Below are 8586 nucleotides of genomic sequence, written 5' to 3'. Positions count from 1 at the left end.
ACGACGTTGGGCCAATTGTGCCACACCCTATGGGACTCCCAATCACGGCTGGTTGTGTACATCCTGTGGAATTTGAATCAGGGCGTCTGTAATAAACGCCTCTAGCACAGAGATGCATGCCTTAGGACTGCTGCGCCACTCGGAGCCCACTGTAGGCTGTGTGGATGTCACATGTTGAAGTAGGATTATTCTTGAGAAGGATATGTTTGTCATTTTCCTATATATCTCCAAAGTGGTTAAAAGTCTGAATAAACTGCTGGATATTCTGAATAATCTGGACATATCTCATTAGATATTTGGTCAGAGTGTTGACCATCAAGCCACAACAATCTCTCATTAACGAGCCACACACAGAGGGAGAAAGAATAGAAAGACCCGATATTGCCCTCGAACAGTCCCAATTCTCAGGACATGGACCTACAAATGCGAAAGGCCACAGGAGCGGCCCATGCTTGCATTCAATGATCCAATGATTACTGCTACAGTTGTCAAGTCGGTGATGCCCTTTGGGTGGTGGACCATTCTTTGGATACACACAGAAAACTGGTGAGTGGTAAAAACACATCAGGCAGTTCACCACTCAAACCGTGCTGCCTGGCACTATACCATACCCTGCTTTCAAACACAAAACTGTCTGTCTGAACCCCACTCGTGATAGGGATTGGGGATTGCAATTATTTCCCATGAACGAGGAATTCCCAGTAAGCGCGGGTCATAAGCTCGCGTTGATTAACTTCTTTGGGGTACTCCCCCTCCTTCTCAATTTCCGCCTAAAGACATACCCTAATCTAACTGCCTGTAGCTCAGGCCCAGAACCAAGGATATGCATATTATTGGTATCATTTGAAAGAAAACACTCTGGTTTTGTGGAAATGTGAATTGAATGTAGGAGAATATAACACAATAGATCTGGTAGAAGAAAATACAAGGAAATAAACATACGTTTTCTGTTTTTTATTGTTGCTGCATCATCTTTCAAATGACCAAGAACAGCCAAACATACAGATAGGATGCTGTGGATGATGTGAATGAAGAACATAAGGTGGCAACAATAGCTGAGCAAAGTTTTAGACAGATAACTTCAGAAATGAGCGAGCTACATGACATTGAGCATGAAGTCACCCAGGTGTCCCACACAAATGTAACCAAATGTACCCAAGTGGCCAAATTGGTACAGTGATACATTTTGAAGGAAATAACTATATACAAAATACATAAATGCTATTCTAACACACCCCCAAAAAATAAATATATATGAAAAAATATATATAAAAAAATACAAATAATAAACAAACAAATAACAATGGTAACTATTTACACATTTTCTAATTACAATATTGTATATTTTATAAATAAATAAATAGATAAATATTGTGAAGACCCTCAGCCCTCAGTCCTGGTGCCATGGCACATAGCAGTCTCTTTCTGCTGTAAAGCAGAGGCTTACTGAACAGGTGGTGCAGGTGATGGGGCATTTCCTGTGACAAAGGGCACAACGTCGCCTCCCTACTGTGCCCTTTTTGCCCTGAGGCACATTCATGCCTGCAGAGATGAATCTGGGCAGGTGAACACCACTGGTTGACGGAGCAGAAGCTGCTGCAGTGGACTTGCTGTAGCTAGCAAGCTCCTGGATGAGCAGCTCCCTGAAGGCTATCTGTGTGATTGGGGGCTGTCTCTATCAATTTCCTCTATAATTTGGGTTAAATCTGTATACCTAGACTTTGTTTTAGCTTTTCCTGATTTATTCGCCATAATTTAAATATATAAACTTGTTGAAAATGCTATTGAATATGTACTGCTATGCGTAACACTCGTGGCTCCGTCAATTAGGATTTGCAATGGCGAATGAACCTCTTTTACGCCAGAGTTTACGACAAAGGCTGGTCTTCAAACGTATAACCATTACATATTGCCGTTTACCTCAGCTCATTGGCTATCTTCCAAGCTAGATTTCAAGATGATCAGTGGTCATTGGGCCAAAATACAGTCAATCAACGATAGACCGGTCCTACCATTGGTGCGCAATGAGGTCATTGATTGGTGTCTTCAAATCGGTTTGTTTCGGTCAATTACGTCCCGGGAAAAGAGCCATCATGTATGGTTGTGTTAGTAACAACCAGAGGATTGCAATGAAACCAACCATGACTGGATAAACGTTTGTTTAGTGTGTGTAATTACCACGAACGCTTCGTCCAAATTTGAATGAGACGGAAATCACGACGCAACCGGTTTACAAATGTTTCGTGTTAGGCTATAAAAATTGATTTTATCAAACAAAACGAACATTCACTGTGTAGTTAGGACACTTGGCATTGCCACCAGAGGAAGATCTTCAATGGTAAGCGATTTATTTTATTGTTATTTCTGACTTTCGTGACGCTAATGCTTGGTTGGAAAATGCTAGTAATACTTGTGTGTTTGGGGCGCCGTCCTCAGAAAATCGCATGTTTGCTTTTGCAGTAAACCTTTTTGAATTCTGACACAGCGGCTGGATTAATAAGACGTTCATCTTTTAAATGATGTAAGATACATGTATTTACAAGAATGTTTAATACAACGAATGGTGTATTTAAAATGTTAGCTCTCTGCAGTTTCACCGGATGTTGGCCTGGTGGGACGTTAGCGTCTCACCTACCCTAGAGAAGTTAAGTCCCTGCCCTTTGTACACACCGCCCGTCGCTACTACCTATTGGATGGTTTAGTGAGGTCCATGGATCGGCCCCGCCGAGGTCGGTCACGGCCCTGGTGGAGCGCCAAGAAGACGATCAAACTTGACTATCTAGAGGCAGTAAAAGTCGTAACAAGGTTTCCGTAGGTGAACCTGCGGAAGGATCATTAACGGGTTGCCAGCCGCCGGCATGGGGCTGTGCTCCAGAAACCAAACTCTGCTGCTGGGTTGGGTAGGTAGGGGGCTCACGCCTCGTCTTAGCCCGTTCCCTGCTATTCCTTTGCCTGGGTTGCCGCCCGACTGGCTCCATCCCCTTTCCCCGTTAGCCACGGCCACATGACCCACCTATGGGAGGGTGAAGTCGGCCGCTACCGAAGGGGACTGGGGTGTCCGGTGACCGGGACTTCCCGAAATGCGTCTCCATTTTAAGCGCTTGAGTATCGCCCAGTCACTCACTCGCACCGGGAACTCAGTCAACCTCTCTGCGTCCCGGCGCAGGCAGGGGTTTAATGTCTCCCCAGCCTCCTGGCGCTTCGGCGACGGCGGCGGCCTCTCGCTCTGGCGAATGCGGGCGGGGGAAAGGAGGTCACAGTTCATCTATGATTCTCCGAATAATAATATTTAAAAGAGGAAGCGAATAATAATTTTTAGGCAGATGTTCTCCTTTCCGTCTCATCCTCTTCCATTGAATGAAGATTACGGTAAGGAATTCTTTCCAAATAATATAAAAATTGAAAATTAACAAATGTACAGAAAGATTAGTGCTAAGCAGGAATACAGAGAATACGTTTTTGAGGTTATTAAATGCTTTCAATCTGGACAAACCTCAGGCTTGATGGCATACGGTAGAGGTATATTAAGTATTTTTTGATAGACTAAAAGCTCCATTGTTAGAGTTGTTTCAACTACCTCTCTAGAAATGGTAGTCTGTCAGGTACCCAGCAGGAAGGTCTGATTTCTCTATTATTAAAATAAGACCCAGATGGCAAATATATAAGACCCAGTCTATCTAAAAAACTGGAGGCCCTACACTTCAATGTTGCGAGGCAAAAATACTAGCAAAATGCATAGCACTCAGAATTAAAAGGTTTTACAAGTATTGTTCATCCTGATCAGACAGGTTTTTACAATGAATAAATTGGATAAATATTGACAACTACTAGAAATAATAGAACATCATGAAACATATAAGAAGCCAGGAATGGATATTATAGCGGATTTGTAAAAGGCATTTGATAAAGTAAGACTGGATTTTTTCAATTTAATTTTTTTTAAATGGGTAAAAATAAATGTATAGCAACCCCAGGTGTAAAATAGTAAATAACGGCTACTTCTCAGAGTTTTGAATTGTCAAGGAGAGTTAAAAAGGGTGTCCTCTGTCACCATATCTATTGTATATGGTCATCGAAATGCTAGCTAATTAAATCAGATCCAATAACAACATTAGAGGATTAGAAATCCAAGTCTTAAAAACAAAGGTGTCCATGTATTACCGATGACTCAAGTGTTTTATGTTAAGTCCGCAAGCTAGATCCCTTGCAATGTCTCATTAGAGATTAACTTTTCTGTACTCTCTGGACTAAAACCTAATTATGATAAGTGTAGCAATAATACATATTGGATCTTTAAAATATACAACTTTTACATTACCCTGCAGTTTACCTATAAAATGGACTGATGGTGAAGTAGAGATACTGGTATTCATATTACAAATATAGAAATAAGCTCTCCACAATGAATTTTTAAAAAAACGTGTAGAAAATTATACAAGATCCTGCAAACCATGGAGAGTAAAAACCTGTCTATTATATGGAAAATATTGCCCTGATTAACTCTTAGTCATATCTCAGTTTACTCACTTACTTATGGCCCTGCCTAGTCCTGATTATTAGTTTTTCAAAAATATTTAGCTATATCTGGGACGCTAACACAGGCAAAATAAAACGAGCCTATCTATATATATGAATATTGAATTGGGTGGGTTGAGAATTATAAATATACAAGCACCAAACTCTCTCTAAAAGCTTCACTCATTCAAAAGTTGTATTTGAACCCTAATGTTCTCAAGTAGATTAATAATAAAGCTCATCCATTGTTTAAAAATGGCCTTTTTGCCTTTGTGCAGATTGCCATGTTCATTTTTGATTAATTGAAAATGATACTTTTTTCAAAGTATCTGTCTTTTCAAACAAGCATGCAGAGCTGGCTACAATTTCAATTCATCCCTCTGAAAAGATAGAACAAATATTTATGGCTGAACTCAAATGTGCTGGTTGATATAATACCTGTATTTATGGGAAAGATGTTTGAAAAGGGTATTTTGTTCTTAAATGATATTGTAAATTGGAATGGTAGAGTTATGTTCCCTCATGGAGTTATCAGATTGTACGGGAAGGTCTGCTCAATCCAAGAGTACAACCAATTGATTACAGCATTGCCCCAAAATGGAGGAGCGCGGTGGCAGCGGGAGGAGGTAGGGAAATGGTCTGTCTGCCCAATATAAAGGATCAAAACTGGCGGAGGAATAAAAATAGTATAAATAGGAAAGTATACCAGTTTCATTTGAGGACCATGATGTTGACAACTGTGCCATACAGATTGCAAAATAGTTGGGAAGAAGATTTTATGTACCGATTCCATGGTACAGGTGGTATGAGTTGTTATAGAACCAACGCAATATTCAAGACCATGCTTTTCAGCTAAAATGATTAATAGAATTCTTGCCACCAGCAAAATGTGAATATTTGGGCATAAATCATCGAAGATCTGCAGATTTTGTTTTGAGGATACAGAATCAATAGACCATTTATTTTGGTATTGCCCTCAGGTAGCCTTGTTTCTGGTCTCAGGTTCAGGAATGGCTGAAAATGCATGCATTGATCTAAAAGTTACCTAGAAATAGTAACTGTTAGGAGATCTGGAGATACCGGGTCACTCAATTACTAATATAATAATACTCTTAGTAAAAGTATTTATCTTCAACACGCAATCTGTAGATTCTATTCGATTAGATAGATTGATATTGTACGTTAAACATCATAGCATAGTTGAAAGATATGTGTTGCGTAGAAAACAGAAGTGGTGGCCAGCAGAGATGAGATGGATGGGCTGAGGGAAGCTGAGGGTAAGTATGTGGAATTGGAGAGGAGTGGAAGTGGAGTTGCTGTGTGAGAGAGAGAATAATGGTCAAAAGATAAAGGGAAAAATAAGTCACAAAATAAAACATAATAAAAGTACATTTGAAGACACAAGTGGCAGTGTTTTTACAACTAATGCCAGTTTACCTGAGGCTGATGCCGTGCAGGTGTTTGTACACATGCATATACACACCACTCTCATTCAAATAAACACATAAACAAGAACACACACATACGTGTAATAGTGCCAGACATGCACACAAACATATACAGTTGGCATTGCTGTTATTGATTTTAGTTGTCCTTGATGTCCTTTGTTTGAAATGTATTATTTCGTTAATTTTTTTTGCATTGTTGTTTGCTGTTTTCCTCTGCCTTTTCCTTTTGTCTCTTTGGTTCATTCTCTTGGTGTTGGTGCATTGGGGGTTCTTGGGGGAATGGAATTAATTGTATTTTTTTTCTTTCCGGGGGGGGGGGGGGAAGAGACTGTGGGAGGGTCTCGAATGGTTGAGGACAGCTATTAGGGAACTGTGGGATCTTGGAGGGTTCGGGTTTCACAAGATTGTGATCATGAAAAAGGGAACTATGACATATATTTTATATCACTATCATGCACATGCACCCTCACACATAAAGATGGCTCAGTTGCGGAAGGACTGATACATGTTTGATAGTGTCTTGATCCTGTATTGTTTGTCCTTCATGTTCTAATACTTTAATGTTACCCCTTCCTTGTGTTTCTTGTAATAAATAATACAAATTAATTAATTAATTAATTAGAAAAAAGACATCAGTCAGGAAGTTAAAGCTTGGTCACAAATGGGTCTTCCAAATGGACAATGACCCCAAGCAAACATCCAAAGTTGTGGCAAAATGGCTTAAGGACAACAAAGTCAATGTATTGGAGTGGCCATCACAAAGCCCTGACCTCAATCCTATAGAAAATTTGTGTGCAGAACTGAAAAAGCGTGTGCGAGCGAGGAGTCCTACAAACGTGATCCAGTTACACCAGCTCTGTCAGGAGGAATGGGCCAGAATTCCCCCAACTTATTGTGGGAAGCTTGTGGAAGGCTACCCGACACGTTTGACCCAAGTTAAACAATCTAAAGGCAATACTTACAAATTCTAATTGAGTGTATGTAAACTCCTGACCCACTGGGAATTTTTACTAGGATTAAATGTCAGGAATTGTGAAAACCTGAGTTGGCTAAGGTGTATGTAAATTTCCGACTTCAACTGTATTTACCCAAAAGGGTCCTAAAATTCTAAATTAAATAGCTAAATTATCCATTACATGAGCATCTTAAAACAATTCCATATGTCAGCTTATAACCCCCCAGCTAACCCACCCCCAACGTCGTTAAATATTTTTTTCTGAAGAAACATTGAACATCTAATAGTCAAATCATAGAGTAAAATCAGGTCCTAATCTTTTTGGTAATTTTCTGGTATTTGTGGTGGAACACTGGGTGGTTCGAGGATAACACGTCTGTCACGTTCCTGACCTGTTTTCTCTTGTTTTATATGTATTTATTGGTCAGGGCGTGAGTGTTGGGTGGGCAGTCTATGTTTTCTATTTCTATGTTGGGTTTTGTGTTCGGCCTGGTATGATTCTCAATTAGAGACAGGTGTGTATCGTTTGTCTCTGATTGAGAGTTATACTAAGGCAGCCAGGGTTTCACTGGTGTTTTGTGGGTGTTTGTTTCCTGTGTTAGCGTTTGGGCCACACAGGACTGTTGCAGGTTAGTCACGTTTGTTGTTTTGTTTATTTGTAGTGTTTGTTGGTTTGCCATTAAAATCATGAATACCTCCTACTCCGCATCTTGGTCCGATCCATGCTCCTCCTCGTCTGAGGAGGAGAACGACATTGACAGCCGTTACAGAAACACCCACCAAACCAGGACCAAGCGGATTGGAGAAGGAAGGCAAGAACAAAAGCAATGGAGAGAAGAGGAATGGACATGGGAGCAAATACTCAACGGAGAAGGACCCTGGGCTAAGGTGGGAGAGAATCGCCGCTCTCGGGAGGAGAAGGAGGCAGCCACAGCCCAGGAGCGCTGGTATGAGGAGGCAGCACGTAAGAGAGGCTGGAAGCCCGAGAGGCTCACCCAAAAATTTCTTGGGGGAGCGGGGGCTAAACGGGGGAGTGTGGCCAAAGTCCTCCGGGTTGGTTACTCTGAGCCAACTCCCGCGGGCTTACCGTGGAGTGATGAGGCGCTCGTACTGGTCAGACCACCGCTGTTATGCCGGTTAAAGCGCACGGTGGTCCCAGTACGCCGTGCTTAGCCCAGTGCGCGGGCTATTCCACCTTGCCGCACCGTTCGGGAGGGCTTAGGTGTGGGCGCCATCGAGCGAGATTGGTCTGAAAAAGCCGGCCCAACTATCTGGCCTCCAGTACGTCTCCTCGGGCCGTGCGGTACGGGATGGCACCGTGCCGGTTACCAAGGTGGTGTCTCCCGGTTCTGCCTGCTGAGCCCAGTGCGGGCTTTCCAATGCTCGCCGGCCACTGGCTAGGCTACGGGGACCATTTCCCTAACCTGGGGTAAGGTGGGGCAAGGCTACGGTGCTCAGAGCGCGTGTCCCTCCCTGTCACGGTCCGGCATATCCGGCGCCCCTTCCGACCCGCCCCACGCCACGTACCACCACGCTGCCTACACACGCACCGGAGGCTTCTACAGTGCATCTCCAGAGCCCTGTTCCTTCCTCCCCGCTACTCGCGCCTGAGGTGCGTGCCTCAGCCGCCCCGGCTACCTCCAGATTTCCAGGCACCATCGCATCAGG

At 42.5% G+C, this 8586-nt stretch overlaps 1 long non-coding RNA gene across 1 annotated transcript; it reads left to right on the top strand.

Moving 5' to 3' along the window:
• Positions 1 to 643: 643 nt before the first annotated feature.
• Positions 644 to 2857, top strand: LOC139027141 (uncharacterized). Its single transcript, XR_011479186.1, has 2 exons — positions 644 to 724; positions 2641 to 2857. It is a non-coding gene; the product is annotated as an uncharacterized lncRNA (long non-coding RNA).
• The last annotated feature ends 5729 nt before the right edge of the window (positions 2858 to 8586 follow it).

The sequence above is a fragment of the Salvelinus sp. IW2-2015 genome, unplaced genomic scaffold (genome assembly GCF_002910315.2).
Source record: "Salvelinus sp. IW2-2015 unplaced genomic scaffold, ASM291031v2 Un_scaffold7673, whole genome shotgun sequence".
In the NCBI taxonomy this organism is placed as follows: domain Eukaryota; kingdom Metazoa; phylum Chordata; class Actinopteri; order Salmoniformes; family Salmonidae; genus Salvelinus; species Salvelinus sp. IW2-2015.
The sequence above is the reverse complement of the archived record's forward strand: the minus strand, read 5'-3'. Positions and strand labels throughout refer to the sequence as shown.